The sequence below is a fragment of the Macaca thibetana genome, chromosome 10, assembly GCF_024542745.1.
Source record: "Macaca thibetana thibetana isolate TM-01 chromosome 10, ASM2454274v1, whole genome shotgun sequence".
NCBI classification, from domain to species: domain Eukaryota; kingdom Metazoa; phylum Chordata; class Mammalia; order Primates; family Cercopithecidae; genus Macaca; species Macaca thibetana.
In genome coordinates this window covers 27,838,210-27,862,290 of record NC_065587.1, presented here as the reverse complement: position 1 = coordinate 27,862,290, position 24,081 = coordinate 27,838,210, and the positions used below count along the sequence as shown (strand labels likewise).

Sequence of the window (24,081 nt, the reverse complement as noted above, 5' to 3'; positions counted from 1 at the left end):
GCAATAATCAACATGTGGGACCTAATACACTAAAGAGTCACCACACAACACAAGAAATCACCCACAGAGTAGACAGACAACATACAGGATGAGAGAAAATGTTCCCAAACTATGCGCCTGACCAAGGCCTAATATCCAGAATCTACCTTAAAGACCTTACAGAAATCAATTAGCCAACCCCCCTAATAATTAGTAGGCAATGGATATAAACACACACTTCTCAAAAGATGATGTGAGAGCAACCAACAAATTGAAAATATGCTCAACCTAATTGTCAGAGAAATATAAATCAAAAGCACAATGAGATATATCTCTCGCTGGTCAGAATGGGGGTTACACAGTTTAAAAAAAAAAAAGGACACTGGCGAGGCAGCAGAGAAAGGGGACACTGGTCCACTTTTGGTGAAAATGCAAAGTACTTCAGACACCATGGAAAGCACTTCGGAGATTGCTCAAAGAACTTAAACCAGAACTATCATCTGACCCAGCAATCACACCACTGGGGTATACACAGAGGAAAATAAATCCTTCTGTGCAAAACACGCATGCACACAAATGGTCATGGAAGCAGTATTTACAATGGCAAACATGTGAAATCAGCCTAGGTTCCGGTCAACAGTGGATCGGAAAAGGAAAATGTGGTACCTATATACCACAAAAAACTAGGCAGGAATTAAAAGAAAAAAGAAGGAAATCATGTCCTTGGCAGCAACATGAAAGGAGCTGGAGGCCATTATCTAAAGAGAAATAAGGAAAACACAGAACACCAAATGCCACATGTTCTCACTTCTAAGGTGGAGCTAACATTGAATACACCCTACCGTAAAAGTGAGAACAACAGACACTGCTGACTATCAGATGAAAAAGGAAGAAGGGATGAGGTATGGGCTGAAGACCTATCTGGTGGGTCCACCCACTGCCTGCATGATAAGGTTGCTTGGACCCCAAGTCTCAGTGTCATGCAATATACCAAAGACAGTAACTAATCTGCCTTTGTACACTTTAGTCTGTAATAAAGGTGGATATTATGTAATAATTACAAACTTCGAAGTTAAAAGCATGAATGAAAAACACAAACTTCTACAATTATCAAAACAATCTTTTATTTGGCATAAACTAAGAAAGTGGACAGAATGAGTAAACCAAATACTCAACCCCAATTTACATATATTGAACACGTGTTTCAAAAGAACACCAAAAACACACAATGGGCAAAAGAGAGACTGTTCAATAGATGATTTTGAGCAAACTGAATATTCACATAGAAAACACTGAAATAGGACCCTTGTGTCATGCAACACAAAAATCAATGCAAAATACATTAAAGACCTAAAACTCAATTCTGAAACCACACAACTCCTACAAGAAAACATAGGGTGTGCATGTATTTTAGAAAAGAAATCCATGCATGTAGGCTGCTAAAGGCATTAAAAAAACTTTAAAACAAGGAAACACCCATAGACAATGTAATGGCTTGGCATTTTCACTCAAAAGCTGGGGACGTGGTTCCACAGAACAGTGGAACACATTAGAAGACCCAGATATAAACCTGCACATCTGAAACCATCTGACACTTGAAAAAAATCAACAAAAATAAGTGATGGAGAAAGGACTCCCTATCAGTAAGTGGTGCTGGGATAAGTGGCTAGCTAGATGTAGAATAAATAACACTGGGCCCCTGTGTCTCACCATGTACAGAAAATAACTCAAAATGAATCAAAGTTTGAAATGCAAAATCCAGGGTGGGCGCAGTGGCTCATTCCTGGAATCCATGCACTTTGGGAGCCAAAGCGGGTAGATGACTTGAAGTCAGGAGTTCAAGACCAGCCTGGTCGACATAGTGAAACCCTGCCTCTAATAAAAAAACAAAAGTTAGCTGGGCGTGGTGGCGCGTGCCTGTACTCTCAGCTACTCAGGAGATTGAGGCAAGAGAATCACTTGAACCCAGAAGCTGGAGGGTGCAGTGAGCCAAGATCGCTCCACTGCATTCCAGCCTGTACAACAGAGTGAGACTCAGTCTCTAAATAAATACATAAATACATAAAAATGCAAGACCTGAAATGAAAAAATTCTGCACGAGAATCTAGCAAATACCCTTCTCAACAGAGGCTTTGGCAAAGCATTTATATGTCAAGTCCCCAAAAGCAATGGCAACAAAAACAATTACTGATAAGTGGGACCTAATACTCAAAAGAGCTGCTGCACAGAACAAGAAACAACCAACAGAGTCAGCACACAGCCTATAGAATGAGGGAACATACTCCCCAACTACGCATCTGAATCAACGTCTAATATCCAGGATTTATCGTAAAGACCTTAAACAAATAAAATCAGAAAAAAAACCCAACTTATAAATGGGCATGGGACATGAACACACACTTAAAAGAAGGTGTACCAGTAACCAATGAGCATGAAAACATGTTCGATCTCACTGATCATCAGAGAAATGCAAATCAGAAACATACTGAGATACCATCTCACACTGGTCAGAATGGCAATTATGACACACAGTCCACAACAACAGAGGCTGGTGGGGCAGATGAGCAAAGAAATGCAGGTCCACTGTTGGGGGAAATGCAAACTAGTTCAGACCCCCTGGAGAGCAGTGTGGACATTTCTCAAAGAACCTAAAAGAGAACTACCACCCAACGCTGCAACCCCACTCCTGAGGATCTACCCAAAGGAAAATCCTTCCATCCAAAACATGCACGCACTCGTATGTTCATGGCAGTACTACTCACAATGGTAAAGACACGGAATCAGCCTTGGTGCCCATCAGCAGTGGATCAGAGAAAGGAAATGTGGTACATACACACCACGGAACACTACACAGCCATAAAAAACAAATCCATGCCCTTACCAGAAACCTGGACAGAGCCGCAGGCCATTACGAACAAAAGGCAAGAACAGAAAACCACAATTTTCAAAATAGCTTCAGAGGTCAGTTGTGAATATTCTCTCCACAGAGAAATCATAACTCAAGCTCACAGAGGTGCCAGACACTGCAACTTCATGATGATGCTACGTTTACACAGATCAAATTGTCCCTTGCACTCACTGGTTATACAGGCATACTCTACGGCAATGAAACTCTGTCCCATTTTGGTAACGTTCATTCTCACCGGAGTAAGATGATATCTGAGTGTGGTTTTGATTGACTTCTCGTGAGGATCAGTAATGTTGATTCAGAATATTTTACCTGTGCATCCTTCTCAGGTCTTCAGGTCCTTTGCCCAGTCTTACACATCAAATAGAAACAAGTTCACGATAACCTGGCAAACATCTCTAACCACAGCAAAATGTAAATCAAAACCACACTTAGATACCATCTCATTCTAACTGGAATGAGTGTTACAAAAAGAGACAAAATCATTGAAAGAAAGGCAAATGCTGGTATGTGTTTCCAGAGAGAGAGAGAGAGACAGAGAGAGACACTCTTCTGCACAGTTCGTGAGAAGGTAAACTAGTGCACACGCTACAGAAACCACTTGGAGATTCCTCCAAGCCTTAAAAGACTCCAATTACCATTTCAACCAGCAATTCTACTACTAGAAATACACTCAAAGCCATTGAAATCAGGACACCAAAGACAGATCTACCCACCCATGTGGATTTCAGCACTGTTCCCAAGAGCCAGTGTAAGCATCAACCTACCTGATTATCCACAGACGAAGGGAGAAAGAAGCTGCTCCACATGTACACACCGGGATACTCTTCACACAGAAAACCACAATGACATCATATCGTGGGGAACCACACGGTTGCACCTGGAGAACATGAGGGTAAATTAAATGAGCAAAGGGGGAGAGAAACAAACCTGAGTCATCTCACACATGCAGAATCTGAGAAACTCTATCTCAAAGACCTGGCGAGCACAATATTGGTTTCCAGAGATTGGGGGAAAACAGGGGTAATGGGCAGGGATTGTAAATGGGTACAAAGTTACACACAAATGAGAGGAAGAAAATTCTGTTGTTCTATTGCACTGCAGGGTGACCAGGGTTGACAGTATCGGCACATCACTTTCAAGGCAGCTTGATAGAATACTGAAGGTTCTCAGCATAAAGGAATAAACAATGGGAAAAGGTAACAGAATCACTAAGTACCCTGATTTCATCATTCCACAAGGTACGCATGGGCCATAATGCCACACTCTACCCTCTCGTTGTATTGATCCTTTACTATGCAACACATTTGTTGAAAGAAATAGAAACAGGCGCTGCTAATATTCATATGAGACCATGAAGTGCCCTGAGTTTCATCCTCAGCAATCCTGAGACATCCAGACTACGTCAGATTTTAAATTTCATGGAAAAGCCACGGACCCACTTCCACACACAGCAGTGGAACACAAGAGAGGACCAAGAAGTTAAACCACACACTGAAAACCATCTGATCTAACACAGAATCCACAAAAATAAGCAAAGGGAAAAGGACACCCTGTTCAATCACTGATGCTGAAATAAGCGGCTAGCCATGTGCAGAATAACACTAGGCCCCTAACTCCCAACACACACAAAGAGGAACTCAAGATGAATGGAAGATTTCAATGTAAAAACTCAAACTATTAAAATCTTACCAGAAAACTCGTGAAATACCCTTCTCCACATAGGCTTTGGCAAAGCATTTAGATGGCTAAGTGTTGAAGAGCAACGGCAACAAAAACAAAAATTGGCAAGTCAGACCTAATACCTGAAAGAGCTGCTGCACAGCAAGAGAGACTACAACAGAGTAAACAGACAGCGTACAGAATGGGAGAACATGTTCCCAAACTGTGCCTCTGACCAAGGTCTAATATGCAGAATCTACAAGGCCCTTCAACAAGTCAACCACGGGAATAAACAGAAAAAGAATATCCCATTAATATACAGGCCAGGGATGTGAACACACACTTCTCAAAAGTCGATGTACAAGCAACTAACAAATAGGAAAACATGCTCAAGCTCACTCATTAACAGAGAGCTGCCAATCAAAAGCACGACGAGATGCCATCCCACGCAGGTCACAATGGTGAGGACCACACAGACAAAGAACACACGCTGGTGAGGCAGCCAAGGAAAGGAAACACTGGTATGCCTTGGGGGGTATGAAAACTAGTACAGACACCATTGAAAGCAGATCAGGGATTTCTCAAAGAGCTGAAAACAGAACTACCATCTCACCCAGTAAGCCCACTCCTGTGCATCCACCCAAAGGAAAATCAACCCTTCTATCCAAAAGACACAGACACTTGTATGTTCATGGCAGTGTTATTCACAATGTCAAAGACATGGAATCAACCTAGCCATCAACAGTGGATGAGAGACCGGCACAGTGACTCACACCTGTAATTCTAGCACTTTGGGAGGCCGAGGCAGGTGGATCGCTTCAGTTCAGAATTCAAGACCAGCCTGAGCAAAATGATGAAATCCCATCTCTACAATAATACAAAAATTAGCTGGATGTGGTGGCGGGCACCTGTAGTCCTATCTAATCTGGAGGCTGAGGTGGGAGGATCACCTGAGCCCAGAAGGTGGAAACTGCAGGCCATTGTTATAAGTGAACTAAGGCCCAAATAGAAAACCAAACGCCATATGTTCTCACTTGTAAGCGGGAGCTAAACTTTGAATGGACTCAAACATAAAGAAGAGAACAACAGACACCTGGAATGACCACCAGAACAATAAAAAAACAGGAGAGAGGGAGCGTGTGCTGAAGACCCAACCTGTGGGCCCTCTGCTCACTGCCTGGGTTACGGGGTTAATGGGACCCCAAGTCTCAGCGTGATGCAATCAACAGATGTAACTAACTTGCATATGTACCCTTTAAACTATAATAATAAGAGTAGAATGCATTAAAAAAAATCCAAGGTTAGAACCAAAGAAAACAATAAATGAAAAAACAATCTACTTATCCAAACAATCCATGACTGTCACAAACACAGAACGAGGACCTAAGTGACAGAAAGAGGCAGCCAAATACTATATTCAACATGATATGTAGGGAACACATTTTTCAAAACCCCAAAAAGACACAATGGGAAAGGGAGAGTCTGGTTCAATTACTGATTTTGAGAAAACTGAATCTCCACAGGAAAAACACTGAAATAGAACCCTTACAATGCACAATACACAAAATCAACACAAAATGAATTAAAGACCTAAACTCAATCTTGAATTTGTAAAGGTCCTATAAGAAAATATAGAGTGGGTATATATTTTAGGAAACCCAGTATCTATGCAAACAGGCTGCAAAAGGTAAAAAAGCATCATAACACTGAAAAAAAAAAGTAGGGAAACTACACCCAGAGACAATGCAAGGCTTGGTTCTGTGTGTGTGTGCATGTGTGCATGCATGTGCACGCACATGCACACATGTTTTTGTGTTTAGTGGAAGTCGGGTGTTGAACACAAAAATCACTGCTCACATACAAAACTATAACCATATGAGACTAGGGACATTTTGCAACTTCTACAGGGAAAAGAAAACAATGAAACAAATTTAAAAAAGCATCCTAAAGACTGGGAGAAACTATAAAAAATCCTAACCCTGAAAGAGGTTGTTATCTAACACGTACAATAAACTGATATGACTAAGTGAAAAACAACAAAAACAACAAAAAATATCCAAGGTAAAAGGATCTAAATAGACCTGAGTGAAAAGAAAGCAGGAAACTGACCCACAGGTGACAGTTCCTCAATATCACTAATCCTCACAAAAATGTGAATCAAAACCATACTCGGTTACCATCTAACTCCACCTAGAACGAGTATTACAAAACACAAAAATCAAAATTGTTGAAGGCAATGCTCAGTGCTGACTTGCAAGAAAAAAAAAAAATCCTCTACACTCTTCATGGAATGAAAATTACTATATAAACTACAAAAAATTTTTGGAAGTTCCTTAAAAAAGTAAAAGGTAGGCCGGGTGCAGTGGCTCACACCTGTAATCTCAGCACTTTGGGAGGCTGAGACAGGTGGATCACCTGAGGTCAGGAGTTCGAGACCAGCCTCATTAACATGGTGAAATCCCATCTCTACTAAAAATACAAAAATTAGCTAGGCGTGGTGGCAGGTGCCTGTATTCCCAGCCACTTGGGAGGCTGAGGTGGGATAATCACTTGAATGCAGGAGGTGAAGTTTGCATTGAGCCGAAATTGCCCCACTGCACTCCAGCCTGGGAGACAAGAGCAAGACTCCGTCTTTAAAAAAAAAAGTACAACTGCCACTCCAGCTGACAATCCCACCACTGGGTACATGTTTAGAGAAAACGAAAACCCTGTGTTATCTGCCTTTTCATGTGTCCTGAAGCACTAGTCACAATAGCCGAGATGTGGAATCAACCTACCTGTCTATCCACAGATGAAGGGATAAAGGAACCACAGTATATATACACAAGGAAACACACATCAGCTGTAACACTTCAGGAAATCATGTCATCTGCAACCACTTGGAGAAACCTGGAAGACAATTAGGTGAAATGAAACGAGTCTGCTAGGGAGAGACCCACGCTGCATGACATCAGGCATGTGGAATCCAAAAAACCTTGTCTCCTTGAAGCACAACTTCCAATAGGGGTTACTGGAGGCTGGGGAGAGCAGGGAGCCTGGGCAGGGATTGGTAACAGGTACAGAGTGATGCTCAGATACAAGGAATCCATTCTGGTGTTCTTTTTTTTTTTTTTTTTTTTTTTTTTTTTTTTTTTTTTTTTTTGAGACGGAGTCTCACGCTGTTGCCCAGGCTGGAGTGCAGTGGCGCGATCTCGGCTCACTGCAAGCTCCGCCTCCTCGGTTCACGCCATTCTCCTGCCTCAGCCTCCTGAGTAGCTGGGACTACAGGCGCCCGCCACCGCGCCCGGCTAATTTTTTTTTTTGTATTTTTAGTAGAGACGGGGTTTCACTGTGGTCTCGATCTCCTGACCTTGTGATCCGCCCGCCTCGGCCTCCCAAAGTGCTGGGATTACAGGCTTGAGCCACCGCGCCCGGCCCCATTCTGGTGTTCTATTGCACAACAGGGTGACTAGGTGATTAGGGTCAACAGAATCTAGTAAATTTTTTCAAAATCAGCTGGAAAATATGGTTCTGAATATCCTCTCCACAGAGAAATAATAATGATGGAAGGTCACACAGATGCCAGATACGATGATTTGATCATGATGCTACACAAACATATGTCAAAATGTCCCTTGCACCCTTGGGTTGGGTGTGTGTGTGTGTGTATACTCTATAGAAATAAAACTGCCATCAAATGTTGGTAGCATTCATTTTAACTGGAGTGAGATGAAATCCGAGTGTGGTTTTCTCACACTTTTGTGTGAATCAGCGATGGTGAGAATCTTCTCTTTGACCTGTGCATCAACCTCATGTCTTCAGGTCCTCCGCCCAGGGCTACATAACAAATTAAAAACAAATTCACAATAACCTAGCAAGTATCACTTATCATACACACACAAAAATCAAAAACACACTCAAGATTTCATCTCACTCTACATTCAATGGATGCCATAAGAAAAAAATTGAAACATATTAAAACACAAAACAATCAAGGTGTGGATTTCCAGAGGAGGAACTTGTCTCCACATTTGGTGGGAAATGGTAAACTAGTATGCACACTAGAAGAAACCACTTAGATGTTCCTTGAAATTGTAAAACTACAACTACCATTGTCTCCAGCAATTCTATTCCTAGCTATATACACAGAGTGCACGATCAGGACATGGAAGAGATTATCTGTCATCCCAGGTGGAATTCAGCCCTATGCCCAAAAGCCAAGATAAGAAATCAGCCGACCTGTCTATACACAGATGAAGAGATGAAGAATCTCTGGTACACAGACACAATGGAATACTTTTGCACCATCAAAGTTCATGGAATCCTACCATTTCCAGCAATATGGCTGAACCTGGAGATATTCTGTTCAATCAAATCAGAAAGGCAGACAAAGACCAAGCCTGCATGTTTTCACTCATGTGGGAGCTGAAAAATTTAACTCACTGAAGGTGAAAATACAGCAGTGGTCACCACAGGCTAGGGGGAGGAGAGGACATCAAGGACTGGCAATAGGTACACAGAGAGTTACAGGAGAGGAATACATTCTGGTATTCCACTCCAAAGCAGGGTGATGATACTTAACAATATGGTCGTGCTGTTTTCAAAATAGCTACTAAGGAGGATTTTGAATGTTCACACATCGAAGATATCAAACCTACACGTGTTCACAAGCATGGGAAACTCCCTGATTTTATCCATACTCAAGGTATACAAACAAGTATCACAATGTCCCAATGCACCCCTAATTCTGGACATGAAGTATAAAACAAATGTTTTATGAAATGTTAACAATACGCGGCTAAAAATTCACATGGAACCACTAAAGACCCAAAGAACCTGAATATGGAAAGCAATCCCAGGGAATACAAACTCAATGGGAGGCCGCACACTCCCCAATTTCAAATTACATGTAAAACCTCCACTTGGGCCGGGCGCGGTGGCTCAAGCCTGTAATCCCAGCACTTTGGGAGGCCGAGACGGGCGGATCACGAGGTCAGGAGATCGAGACCATCCTGGCTAACACAGTGAAACCCCGTCTCTACTAAAAAATACAAAAAACTAGCCGGGCGAGGTGGTGGGCGCCTGTAGTCCCAGCTACTCGGGAGGCTGAGGCAGGAGAATGGCGTAAACCCAGGAGGCGGAGCTTGCAGTGAGCTGAGATCCGGCCACTGCACTCCAGCCTGGGCGGCAGAGTAAGACTCCGTCTCAAAAAAACAAAAAAACAAAACAAAAAAAAAAACCTCCACTCATCCAAAGACTACAGTACTGGCAAAAAAATGAATCCATGAACCTAGGGACATAAGAGAACCTAAACGCGCACCTGTATGCAGTCAACACATTTTTTTTAAAGAATGCCTAGAAGATGCAATGAGGCTGGGTGCTATGGCACCTGTACTCCTAGCGCTTTCAGAGACTGAGTCAGGTGTGGTGGCGCACACCAGCAATCCCAGCCACTTGGGAAGATGAGGCAGGAGAATCGCTCGAAGCAAGGAGGCAGATGTTGCAGAGAGCTGAGATCTCGCCACTGCACTCCAGTGTGGACGACAGCATGAGTGGGACTACATCCCAAAGCGGAAAAAAGATGAGATGAGTAGTCAGTAGTCTGTTCAATTGAGCAGTCTGAAACGACTGGATAGCCACATACAAAAGAATGAAACAAGACATAAGACCTTGATGTTATACAATACACAAATATAAACTCAAAATACATTAAACCCTAAACACAAGACCTAAAAGCATAAAACTGCTACAGGAAAACACAGAGTGAGCTTAAGTTTAGGAAAACCCGAATCTAAGCTCACAGGATGTAAAAGCAAACAATAGGAAAAAAAAAAAGAAAAACAGAAAAAAAACCACTTCCAACAACATAAGTCAAATTTTCTAGTTTTTGTTATTGACTTTACCTTACAAAAACAATCACTGCTAGCCAGTCATGCTGGCTCACATCTGTAAATCCAGGACATTGGGAGGCCGAGGCAGGTGGATCACCTGAGGTCAGGAATTCGAGACCAGACTGGCCAACATGGTGAAACCCTGTCTCTACTAAAATACAAAAATTAGCCAGGAGTGGTGGCACACACCTGTAGTCCCAGCTACTTGGGAGGCTGAGGCAAGAGAATCAATCGAACCCGGGAAGCGGAGGTTGCAGTGAGCCAAGATCATGACACCACACTCTAGCCTGGGCAACACAGCAAGACTCCGTCTCAAAAAAAAAAAAAAGGAAAAACAAAAATAAAAAAATCACAACTAAAATAATCAAGAAACAAAAACACAAAAAATCCTGAAGAAGTTCTGCACATTAAAGAAAGCAATGCACCAACCAACACTCAGAAGGCATTCTTCAGATAGAAAGGACATTATAAGGAATCATGCATCTGAAACTACCACACCACTGAGGAGCAAAACACACAAAACCAACTAACCCAACCAAAACTGGGACACAATCCTGAACAGACATCACTAAAAAGACAATGCACAATTCACTAACATGTGAAAAGGGCGGTTCTCAACATTACTAATCATCTCTAAACTGTAAATGAAAACCACACTCAGATACACACTCACCCTAATTTGAACAAATAAAAGAAACCAATTATTTCAAACAAATTCCCTGGAGGAAGTTGCACACACAGCTACTCTCACACTGTTGGGAGAAATCACTGTTACTACAGACACTATGAAAACCTCTTGGAGCTTCCCAAACAATCAAAAAGGAAACTACCATTTCATCTGGCAATTCCAGCAGTGGGTATATACTTAGGGACAGTGAAATCACTGCATGAAAGCCATAGCTGCCTTCCCAGGTTGACCGAAGCACTATACACAATAGCTAAGGTATGCAATCAACCTACCTGTCCATCAACTGATGAAGGGATGAAGGAACTTCAGTATCTGGACACAACGAAATACGCCCCATCAACAAAGATTGATGACATAATGTCTTTTGTGGCAACACGGATAAACCTGGAAGACATTATACTCAGTGGAATCAGCCAGGCAGGGAAACAAAAACACTGCATCATCTGACCCATGAGGAGACTAAAAAAGAATTATCTAATGGAAAGTGAAAGTACAATAGTGGTTATCACATGCTGGGGGGAGGAGAGGGCATGGGCTGGCATTGGTAATGGGTACCAAGTTGCACTTCCAGGGGAGGAATTAATGCTGGTGATCTACTCCACAGGAGGGTGACTACAAGTAACAATACGGTAGGATCTCTTTCAATAGAGGTAGAAAGGGGAGGAACACTGAAGGTTCACACAACAAACAAATAAAAACTAGACATGGGAATAGATATGCAAAACACCCTGACTTCATCATTCCTCAAAGTATGCAAGTAAACAAAATCCCACTGTACCCCCTAATTTTGGACATGTATGACAAACTCAATTTTAAAACTATAAATGGACAATGGTAAAATTCACAGAGAACCAGGGAAGACCCTGAAAATCCAAAGCACTTCCCAGAAAGAGAAAATCACTTGATTGCCTCATGCTCCGCGATGTCAAATTACATCAAAAAGCTATACTTACTGAGGCAGCAAGGAACTGGCATAAAAATAGAAACATTTATCATTGGACAGTATTGGGTAGCCAACAGACAAATCTGAATGTACTTACAGTCAACAGATTTCTCAAAAGGCCAGGCGCGGTGGCTCACGTCTGTAATCCCAACATTTTGGGAGGCAACGGCTGGCGAACCACTTGATGTCAGGAGTTTGGGATCAGCCTAACATGGTGATAATAAAAATAGAAAAATTAGCCAGCATGGTGGCATGTGACTGTAATCCCAGCTACTTGGGGGCTGAGGCAGGAGAATCGCTTGGATCTGGGAGGCAGAGTTTGCAGTGAGCAAAGATCACACCACTTCACTCTAGCCTGGGCAAAAAAGCAACACTCTGTATCAAAACAAACAAACAAACAAACAAAAAACCCAAACAAAATGGGAAACAGCTAGTCTGTTCTGTAAATGACTTTGAGAAAACTGGAAACCCACACACAAAACATGGAAACCTCCTTGAGCTTATCCTTAATCCTTATGCAAGGTACACAAGTGCTGTAATGTCCCCATTGCACCCCTAATTCTGGACATGCAGTATGAACCAAACTTGTCATGAAATGTAACTATACACAGCTAAAAATTCACATGGAACTACCATAGACTCTGAATATGCAAAGCAATCCTAGGAAATATAAACTTGTTTGGAGGTCTCACACTGTTCAATTTCAAATTACATGGAAAAGATCTACTCATCCAAAGACTATGGCAGTGGCCTAACAATGAAACCATGCAGACATAACAGAACCTAAACGTACATCTGTATGGAGTCAACACGCTGTTTTTTCAAGAGAATGCCTGGAAGACAAAATGAGGAGTGGGAGGTCTGTTCAATTAATGAATCTGAAAATACTGGATATCCACATGAAAAAGAATGAAATAGGACCCTTATGTTACACAATACACAAATACCAACTTGAAATAAATGAAAACCTAAACACAAGACCCAAAAGCATAAAACTTCTACAGGAAAACACAGAGTGAGTGGAAGCTCAGGGCAACTTCATCTATGCTCATAGGTTGCAAAAAGAAAAAACAGGAAATACATGGAAAATACACTCAAAATCAATGAAATGTATCAAAATTGTGATTTTTCTTTCTGGCCTGACCCAAAATCGCTGCTAACAAAAGGAAAACTCAACACGTGAAAAAGAAAACTCGAGAACTACGGCATGGTAAAGGGAGCAATGAACCAATCAACAATGAGAAGGCATTCTTCATATAGGGAGGGGGCATGATGAGGAATCATTTATCTGAAAGAGGTTGTTACATGGTATGCACGAGAAACTAATGCTACTAAGAAGCAAAACATGCAAGGCCAAGTCACCTGGCCAAAGTTGGGCAATGAACCTGAAGAGATATTTCTCAAAAGTCCCAGCTACTCGGGAAGCTGAGGTGGGAGTGAGCTGAGATCGCACCCCTACACTCCAGCTTGAGCAACCATAGCCAGACACTGTATCAAAAAAAAAAAAAAAAAGGAAAAAAGAAAAAAGAAATAAACTATGCAGAGAAAGACAAACATCGCATTGTCTCACTCAGGAGGAATCTACAAAACTTTATTTCCTAGAACTAGTAAGCATAACTTTCTAAATGGGTTGGGGTTCAAAGGTGGGGCATGGTCAGAGATTGGAAACAGGTATAAAGTTACATATTCCCATGAGAGGAATGAAACCTGTAGTTCTTTTCCACAGCAGCAAGGTGACTAGGTCTAACATTATCAGAGTGTACTTTTCAAGAAAGCTAGAAAAGAGGATTCTGAATGTCTTCACCTCACTCTATGAGGAAAGACAGATAGATGCTAAATACCCTGATTTCATCATTACACAATGTATGCATGGACCAAAGTGTCTCATTCTACCCTCTGGTAGTACACCTTTACCACAGGGTAAATTTTTGTAAAGAAATGTAAGGGAACAGGCTGAGCATGGTGGCTCATGCCTGCAATCCCAGCACTTTCAGAGGCTGAGGCAGGAGTATTGCTTGAACCCAAGAAGTGCAGGCTGCAGTGAGCCAAGATTGCACCACTGCACTCCAGTCTGGGCAACAGAGTGAGACACTGTCTCAAAAAATAAAAATTAAAAAAAAAAAAGATGACGTTCAAGTGATCAACCAACATGAAAAAATGTGCAACCTCAGCGCAATGCAACTCCCAAACACAATGAGATATCATCTCACGTTGGTCACAATGGGCATTTTTTCAAAGTCAAAACAACATGCTGGCGAGGCTGATAATCTGTCCCAAATCAAGGCAGCAAAATTCCTGCAAAGAAAAAAAACTAAAGCATGTCTGCCAGCTGCTGGTCTGTGTTAGAGAAGGCTCTTTCTAGGGGCACCAGAGGGAATGGAGTGTAATTCAAACTGGAAGACTTTTAAAGCCAGAGCTAGCTCACCTATTGAGGCTATACCTTTTAACTAAACTCAACTGCAGTAGTCAGGACTCTTGTTGTAAGTGACAGAAACCCAACTCAAACTAGCTTAAGCCTAAAGACAGATTTATGGACTATCTCATGGAATTCATAAACAAGATAGTTCTGACTCTCTCTCAGACCTCATTGGCCTTAAGAACAATATGGAGTCAGAGACTCAAACACCACTCTCTTCTCTTGTCATGTCTCTGTTTCTTTGAGATTTGTCCTTTTTTCTCAGCAATTCCCCCAATCCTCTAGTTCACATAAGATGGAGTGGAGTCTCCCTCTGTCGCCCAGGCAGGAGTGCAGTGGCACAGTCTTGGCTCACTGCAACCTCTGTCTCCTGGGTTCAAGCGATTCTCGTGCCTCAGCTTCCGAGTGGCTGGGATGACAGGCATCTGCCACCATGTCCAGCTAACTTTTGTATTTTTAGTAGAGACAGATTTTCGCCATGTTGGCCGGGCTGGTTTCGAACTCCTGACAGGTGATCCACCTGCCTTGGCCTTGCAAAGTGCTGGGATTACATACGTGAGCCACCGTGCCCGGCTACTAATGCAATAATATATTCTTAACTCTGGTTCAAAGACTTTTTGAAGAAGCAGATAATGAGCATGACAGAATTGAAACTGATTTGGGGAATCGATTAAAATCTCCATCTAGGTTGGGCGCGATGGTTCACACCTATAATCCCAACACTTTGGGAGGCCAAGACAGGCAGATCACTTGCGGTCAGGAGTTTGAAACCAGCCCAGCAAACATGCTGAAACCCCATCTCTACTAAAAATACAAAAATTTGCTTGGTGTTTTGGTGTGCACCTGTAATCCCAGCTACTCAGGAAGCTGAGCCATGAGGATCACTTGAACCCAGGAGGTGGAGGTTGCAGTGAGCCACGATCACGTCACTGCACTCCAGCCTGGGCAACAGAGTGAGACCCTGTCTCAAAAAAAAAAAAAAAAAAAAAAAAAAAAAAATCCCCATTCATACATGATGAAACCAAAAGATCAAAAGAAAGCAGAATGATTTTTTTGGAGCAAAACACACTGCTTGCTGTCAATAAAAAGATTACAGTCCTAACTTTCCCCCAAGAATTCTGTCAGATAATCTCAAAGTTATCAAAATGAAATGGGATTATTTAAAGATGAAGGACTTAAAGAAAAATACTTGGCCAGGCACGGTGACTAATGCTTGTAATCCCAGCACTTTGGAAGGCCGAGGCTGGTGGATCACCTGAGGTCAGGAGTTCCAGACCAGCCTGGCCAACATCATGAAACCCCGTCTCCACTAAACATACAAAAATTAGCCGGGCATGGTGGCCGGTGCCTCTAATCCCAGCTACTCGGGAGGATGAGGCAAGAGAATCGCTTAAACCCAGGAGGCAGAGGGTGTGCACCTGTAATCCCAGTTACTGGGGAGGCTGAGGCACGAGAATTGCTTGAGTTCAGGAGATGGAGGTTGCAGTGAACTGAGATCTCACCACTGCACTCCAGCCTGGGTGACAGAATGAGACTGCCTCAAAAAAAAAAAAAAAAAAAAAAAAACAGTGCTATTTTAAGTGTTTTATGATTAAACTTCTGTAATTATCTATTGCACTAAGTTCATTATTTTTATTGTATTAAACTTTAGATTCATGGGGCACATGTGCAGGTGTGTTCCATGAGTACACTGCAAAATGCTAAGGCTTGGGCTTCTATTGAACTCATCACCCAAACACTGACCATAGTACCCAATGACTAGTTTTTCAACCCTTTCCCCTCCTTCCCTCCCCACATGTGGAGTTCCTAGTGTCTGTTATTTCCATCTTTATGTCCATTTGAACCAACTGTTTAGCTATTTATTTATTTATTTATTTTTGAGACAGAGTCTTGCTCCTTCACCCTGGATGGAGTGCAGTGGCTCCATCTCAGCTCACTGCAATATTCACCTCCCGGGTTCAAGCGATTCTCCAGCCTCAGCCTTCTGAGTAGCTGGGATTACAGGCAGGTGCCACCACACCAGGCAAACTTTTGCAATTTTAGTAGAAATGGGATTCCACCATGTTGGCCAGGCTGGTATCGAACTCCAGACCTCAAGTAATCCACCTGCTTTGCCCTCCCAGAGTGCTGGGATTATAGGCATGAGCCACTGTACCTTGCCTATTTTTAAATAATACTTAATTTTCTTTCATTTTGCTAATAATTTAGAGTACAATTATATAATGATATTAACTTTTTTTGGGGGGTGGGACAGGGTCTCACTCTGTCACCCAGGATGGAGTGCAATGGCTCAATCATGCTTCCATGCAGCCTCAAATTCCTGGGCTCATGTGATCCTCCCACCTCAGCCTCCCAAACAGCTGGGACCACAGCCATGCACCACCATGTCCAGCTCATTTTTCTATTTTTGTGGAGACAGGGTCTTGCTATGTTGCCCGGGGGGTGTCAAATTCCTGAGCTCAAGCAATCTGCCCGCCTTGGCTTCCCAAAGTGCTGGGATTAGAGGCCGAAACCACCGTCCCTGGCCTAATAATGTAGAATCTTAATGTTTCATAGTATGATTTTCAAAGTTTGTATTTGAAATGTATTTAAATATGTAGTTTGATCTTTTGAAAAACATTTGAATTCCTAACAGATTATAAAATACTATTGTGCCCAGGAGGTGGAGGTTGCAATGAACAGAGATCAAACTGCTGCACTCCAGCCTGGGTGACAGAGCAAGATGCCAGCTCAAAAAAAAACAAAAAACAAAAAAAAAAACTAGTTGTGTTAGGGTTCAAACCAGAGAAGCAGAACCAGTAGGAAAGATACACACATTCAGATATACATAAACATATAGTGACACACATCTGCATAGATATAGAAACGGATGGCTTCTAGCCAGGCACAGTGGCTCACACCTGTAATCCCAGCACTTTGGGAGGCCGAGGCAGGCAGATCACCTGAGGTCAGGAGTTTGAGACCAGCCTGGCCAACATGATGAAACTCTGTCTCTAATAAAAATACAAAAATTAGCCAGGCATGGTGGTGCATACCTGTAGTTCCAGCAAATCGGGAGGCTGAGGCAGGAGAATTGCTTGAACCCGGGAAGCAGCAGTTGCAGTGAGCCGAGATCACGCCACTGCACTCCAGCCTGGGTGACAAAGCTAGACTCCATCTCTAACAAACAAACAAACAAACAAACAAAAAAGCTATATACAGACATACATCTAGATAGATAAGATATATTCGTAAAAGCTTGGCTTCTGCATTTGTGGGGTTGGCTAAGCAAGCCCAGAGCTCGCAGGACTGGCCGTCAGGAACGACAATCACCACCCAGGCAGGGCCAAAGCTTGCTTTTCACAGGCACTCAGGAAGAAAGATCCAGAGGGAAGGGAGCACAATTGTGGACTCGGCTGCTATTTGAAGTCTGTGCTCCAGGAAGTCCTAAGCCCTCTCTTTTCTAAAAAAAGAAACAAACTTTTTGGCTTGTGGTGCCACAAGCTGTAGTCTCAGCTGCTCAGGAGGTTGAGGCAGGAGAATTGCTTGAACACAGGAGTTAGAATCTAGCCTGAGCAGCATAACAAGACTTTGGTTCTAAAAAGCATTTAAAAAATAGTCCGGCTGCAGTGGCTCACAACCGTAGTCCCAGCACTTTGGGAGGCTAAGGCAGGTGAACTGCTTGAAGTCAGGAGTTCAAGACCAGTCTGGCCAACACGGTGAAACCCCGTCTCTACTAAAAATATAAAAATCAGCCGCGCGTGGTGGCGCATGCCTGTAATCCCAGCTACTTGGGAGGCTGAGGTGGAAGAATTGCTTGAACCTGGGAGGCAGAGGTTGCAGTGAGCCGAGATCTCGCCATTGCACTCCAGCCTGGGCAACAAGAGCGAAATCCCATCTCAAAAAAAAATTTTTTTTGTAATGAAAAAAGTTTTGGAGATAAGGGGTCTTGCCCTGTTGACCAGGCTGGAGCACAGTGGCACAGTCACACCTCACTGCAGCCTCAAACTCTTGGGCTCAAGCAATTCTCCCTCCTCAGCCTCCCTAGCAGCTGGGACTGTAAGTGCATACCACCATGCTGACTAACTAAAAGAAAAAAAAAATTTAGAGAGATGTAGTCTCGCTATGTTGCCCAGGCTAGTCTCACACTCCTGACCTCAAGATCTTCCCGCCTTAGCCTCCCAAAGTGCTAAGATGTGAGCCACCATCCCCGGCCCCAGTAAACCAATACTGATAAATTATTATTAACTAAGGTTCATCTTGATTCAGATTTCTTTACTATTTCCCATAATGTCCTTTTCCTGTTCCAAGATCTCATCCAGGAGACCATACTATGTTTAGTTCTTAAGTCTCCTCAGGATTGCTGGAGTGCAGTGACTCCATCTCAGCTCACTGCAACCTCCGACCACCAAGTTCAAGCTATTCTCCTGCCTCAGCCTCCCGAGTTGCTGGGATTACAGGCACCTGCCACCACGCCCAGCTAATTATTATTCTTTTTTTTTGAGAGGGAGCCTCCCTCTGCTCCCCAGGCTGGAGTGCAGTGGGGCAATCTTGGCTCACTGCAACCTCTGCCTCCTGGGTTCAAACAATTCTCCTGCCTCAGCTTCCCTAGTAGCTGGGATTACATGTGTGTACTACCACTCACTGTCTTTTTTTTTTTTTTTTTTTTGGAGACAGTGTGAGATGGGGTTTCACCACATTGGCCAGGCTGGTCTAGAACTCCTGGCCTCAGGTCATCCACCCACCTCAGCCTCCCAAAGTGCTGGGATTACAGGTGTCAGCCACTGTGCCCGGGCTATTCTGCACTTCACTTGCAAAATATTTTTCCCTTTACAATAAATTGCTCTATGCTGCATCACCTTTCCTGTGTGTTTCTTATTTAAATTTTTTATTTATTTTAATTATTTATTCTTTTTGAAACAGGGTCTCACTATGTTGCCCAGGCTGGTCTCTAATCTTTGAGCTCAAGCGATCCGCCCACCATGGCCTCCCAAAGTGCTGGGATGACAGGCATTAGCCACCACACCCAGCCTAAATTCTTTGAAACTGACAACTGCGGCCCCACAACAGCTGTCAATCATTGTACCACTGCCATCCAGCCTGGTTGACAGTGTAAGGCCTCATCTCACAAAAGGAAAAAGATATATTAAAAATAAATAAATAAATAAATATATTTTTTTTCCTTAAAAACAAGGTATCCCAGTCATGCACGGTAGCTCACACCTGTAATCCTTGCACTTTGGGAGGCCAAGGCAGGTGAGTCATCTGAGGTCAGGAGTTCAAGACCAACCCAGGCCTACATGGTGAAACCCCGTCTCTACTAAACAAAAACCACAAAAATTGGCTGGACATGGTGGAAGGTGCCTGTAATCCCTGCTACTAGGGAGGCTGAGGGAGGAGAATCACTTGAACTTGGGAGGTGGAGGTTGCAGTGAGCCCAAGAGTGCACCAGTGCCCTCCAGTCTGGGCTCCTACAGAGTGAGACTCCAGCTCAAAAACAAATACAAACAAAAAAGACAGGGTCTCCCTCTGTTGCCCAGACCAGAGTGCAGTGACGCGGTCACAGCTCACTGCACCCTTGACCTCCCAGGCTCAACTGATTCTCCTGCCTCAGTAGCTGGGACTACCAGCAGACATCACCATGACTGGAGAATTTTTAAATTTTTTGTGCTGATGGTCTTGCTATGTTGCCCAGCCTGGTCTTGAACTCTTGGCCTGAAGTGATCCTCCTACCAAGTCCTCCTTACAAAGAGCTGGGATGACAGGCGTGAGCCACCGCACCCGGCCCCCTGAAGCTGCCTGTTCCTTGAGCACGATGTATATCAAGGGGAGCTAGAGTGAGAGCAGCACCGTGGGGAAGGGACAGGGCTGCCACCCTGAGCTATGTGATGTTAGGCCAGACCCCTCTTCTCCAAGCGAGATCAACCACATGAGTGATCTCGGGAGCCCGTGCCCGCTCAGACAGCCTGGATTTTAGCTTTGTAGGTGGTTGGGAACCTGTGAAGGTTTAGAGATGCTGGGAGAACCTTTTTCCTGGGAGAGCTTTCCAAACAGGGAACAAACAGAGCCACCCTGGGCCCCGCTGAGGGAGGATCCTACCAGAAGCTCTCATCACTGTCTCGCTCCACACCAGTGGTGATGGTGATGTCATCGATGTAGGTAGTTGGTGTCGTGTACAGAAGCACAGACCGCTGTAGTCCCGCATAGTTGAAGAAGTCAAAGTCTGTGTTCTGGACAAAGTAACCCTTGGGATACCTAGGGCGGGAGGACTGTGGTTCGCTGGGCCCTTGCCATGGGTCTTTTGCCCTCAGGTCACTTGCCTCCCCAGATCAGGGCCTCCTCTCTGCGAAGGCCACCCTGTCCCTGGCAGGAAGACCACAGGGTGGGGCGGGAAGGTGGGTGCGCGCAGTGGAGGCAGGATGGTACTCACTTGGAGTTGTCGGTCGTGTACGGATGGTCCCTGGTGGCAGGGTGGGGGGCGAGCGTGTTGTTGATGGCGACAGTTGATGACGCAGAGGCGGGAGGGCAGGGGCCCCACCCGGAATAGACTGCTGCTGTCAGCCTCGAAGGGGAGGTAGCCCCTTTCATGCTCTAGCTTGTGGACACCAATCACCCACTGCAGACATAGGGAGATATGAGAAGGGGGTGGCAGGTCGGGGCATGAGGAGGGGCTCTGCTATCGGGCACGCCCTCACATAACCCGCAGCATGGGGCTCAAGGGCCTGCCAGCCAGACGGGAAAAAGGACATCCCAGTGGGGTAGATCAGGCCACCTATCCACCTACACAGGGCACAGCCCCCAGGGCAGGGTAAGGCCCCCCACTGTCCCACCCCAGGAGACAGGCTGTGGGTGGAATCTGAGGGTCCCATGCTGTTCAGCAGCTGTGCCCACACACCTGCCCTGCCTGCTCCTGGCCACACTGACCACAATGGCATAGAACTGGGCACTGCCAATCCTCAGCACCACTCTTATGTGCAGGTCCCGGATCCATCGCTTCAGCAGGGGCACCTCCCGTTCATACCACATCCAGCTGACAAAATGCTGCAGCCGCCAGTCCTGGCTGATGTCATTGAAAATGGAAACTGGTATGTCCAAGGTGGGGCCCGACTGCGAAGAGAAGGGCCGGGCTCAGCTCCTAGGCCCACAAAGGGATCCGGGAAAACAGTGCTGCACAGCTGTGCCCCCAGGCCTAGCACAAGCCCTGACACATGGTGAGGACTCCTGGCAGAAAAGACAGATAACTTGCTGATGACAGGTCAACTGCCAGGGCAGTTTGTGCACCTGGGCCACTGGGGTCAGAAGTTCGAGACCAGCCTGGCCAATATGGTGAAACCCCATCTCTACTAAAAATACAAAAATTAGCTGGGGGTGGTGGCGGCGCCTGTAGTCCCAGCTACTCAGGAGGCTGAGGCAGGAGAATCGCTTGAACCCAGAAGGCGGAGGCTGCAGTGAGCCAAGATCATGCCATCGCACTCCAGCCTGGGTGACACGGCGAGACTCTGTCTCAAAAAAAGAGAAAAAGAAAAAGAGGATGTAGATCAGGCAAACGCGGCCCAGACCTCACCGGATCCCACTTCTTTGCTGACCACATCCAAGTCAGGAGGGCAACAGGGGTGGCGTCTTTGGCCTGATGTCACAGTCTGTCCTCTATCTGAACCCTGAAAACCAACGTACCTTCCCCCCTCAGCAGAGCCGACATCAGAATGTCTAAACTGTCCCATGCTGGCGATCTCTGGGCCCAGCTCTGTGCAGCGCCTGCTGCTCCGGCCTGACGAGTGTCTGGTGGCTCATGCCTATAATCAGTGCTTTGGGAAGCCAACGTGGGAAGATGGCCTGAGGCCAGTAGTTCGAGATCCGCCTGGATAACATAGTGAGACCCTGTATCTTAAAAAACAAAACAAAACGAAAAAGTTGGTTTTTGTTTTGAGACAGAGTTTCAGTCTGTCGCACAGGCTGGAGTGCAGTGGCTTGATCTCGGCTCACTGCAACCTCCGACTCCCTGGTTCAAACAATTCTCCTGCCTCTGCCTCCCAAGTAGCTGGGATTACAGGTGCTCATCGCCATGCCCGGCTAATTTTTGTGTTTTTAGTAGGGACGGGGTTTCACCACGTTGGCCGGGGTGGTCTTGAACTCCTGGCCTCCGGTAATCCGCCCGCCTCAGCCTCCCAAGGTGCTGGGATTACAGGTGTGAGCCACCAAGCCCGAACAAGTTTCTTTTCTTTGTTTTTGTTTTTTTTTTTTTTTTAATTAGGCATGGCGGCCCCAGCTAAGTTGCAAGGCTGGGGCGGGAGAATCGCTTGAGCTCAGAAGTTAGGATTGTGCCACTCCGCTGCAACCTGGGCGGCAGGACCAAACCCAGTCTCAAAAACATTTCAAAAATTAAAAATAAATATTAGGAGACTGCCCGGGCTCAGCCTTCGCCTCCGGAGGCGGCTGGACAGGAGCGCTTCCTTCTCCTCCCGCCTCCTCCGCCCTGGCCCTCCTGGGTCTCCCTAGTCACCCCAGTACCCCAGTCCTCCAACCCCGCGCCGCCAAGCCCATTGACCTTTAACCTCCTCCGGGCCCCCAGCTCCCGGGCACTCAGGTGAAGGAGGCCGCAGGGCGCCGGGGCTTAGGCCATTCCCAACGCCGGGCTTCCGGGGGCCTCTCGCAACGGTCGCGCCTACCTCTGCTCCTAGAAGCCCGGGAGTCGGTTGTTGGAGAAGTCGGCTTGGAAGCTTCAGAGGCCGTCCAGCTCCTTGCGCTCCCGCGATGCGCTCTGCCGGATGTACAGCATCCCGCCCAGCAGCGCCTGCGGGCAGCCACACAACAGCCGCCGGAGAGCCGCCCAGGACACCGCCACCAGCCAGGTCATACTTCCCGCTCCTCCTCTTGTCAGCCAGTCTGAGGGGATGAGAGCGGCGCAGGGGAAGCCCTGCGGGCTTGTCGCCTGAGGCGCGTGCGGCATGGCACGCGTGAGGCCTTGGGCGCCATGTTTGTTGAGGGCGAGTGCCAGGCCTGGAGGGGCGGGGCAGTGCCAGGCGCTGCTCAGTAGAACCTGTGGCTGGAATCCAGGGCTAGGCCTTTGGGGAAGCGGGACCCCCACCCTCAGCTCCAGCCAAGAAGGGCGTCGTCTGCTGCCATCCCAGCAGAGGCTGGATGATCCAGGGCCGCAGGTCAGGACAGAACCCCCGAGATTGGTGGCCTGTTTCTTCCAGGGGCACCTCCACTTGCTTTCCCCAGCAGGAATTGGAGCAGGCCCCAGCGGAGCCTCTTCCATGACTGCTGGATGCAGCCTCTTGCAGGGATGCACGTCCTTGGGAGGCGGCTGTAGCCTTGACCTTGGATCTCTGGGACCCTGACCCTAACCAAGGGGACAGAAGTTCCTTCTTGGCTTTGAAGATACAGGGAGAGAGGCCAGGTGCAGTGGGTCAGGCCTGTAATCCCAGCACTTTGGGGGGGCTGAGGTGGTCGGATCACCTGAGGCCAGTAGTTCGAGACCAGCCTGGCCAACACAGCGAAGCCCCCTCTCTACTGAAAATACTAAAAAAAGAAAAAAAAAAAAAAAAAAAAAGGAGGAGCCAGGCATGATAGCAGGCGCCTGTAATCCCAGCTACTCAGGAGGCTGAAGCTGAAGAATCACTTGAACCCAGGAGG

The 24,081-nt window shown here is 45.5% G+C and overlaps 1 long non-coding RNA gene across 2 annotated transcripts; it reads right to left on the bottom strand.

Annotated features, from left to right (window-relative positions):
* Positions 1-1,105: 1,105 nt before the first annotated feature.
* LOC126929586 (uncharacterized) lies at positions 1,106-23,349 on the bottom strand. Of its 2 annotated transcripts, XR_007717241.1 has the most exons (7): positions 23,112-23,349; positions 22,120-22,329; positions 21,341-21,552; positions 20,876-21,061; positions 20,545-20,700; positions 12,148-12,256; positions 1,106-3,767 (listed from the first exon to the last, which is right to left on the bottom strand). It is a non-coding gene; the product is annotated as an uncharacterized LOC126929586 (long non-coding RNA). The 2 variants fall into 2 exon arrangements; XR_007717242.1 differs by lacking the exon at positions 21,341-21,552 and having other exon boundaries at positions 1,107-3,767; positions 23,112-23,345.
* Positions 23,350-24,081: the final 732 nt, after the last annotated feature.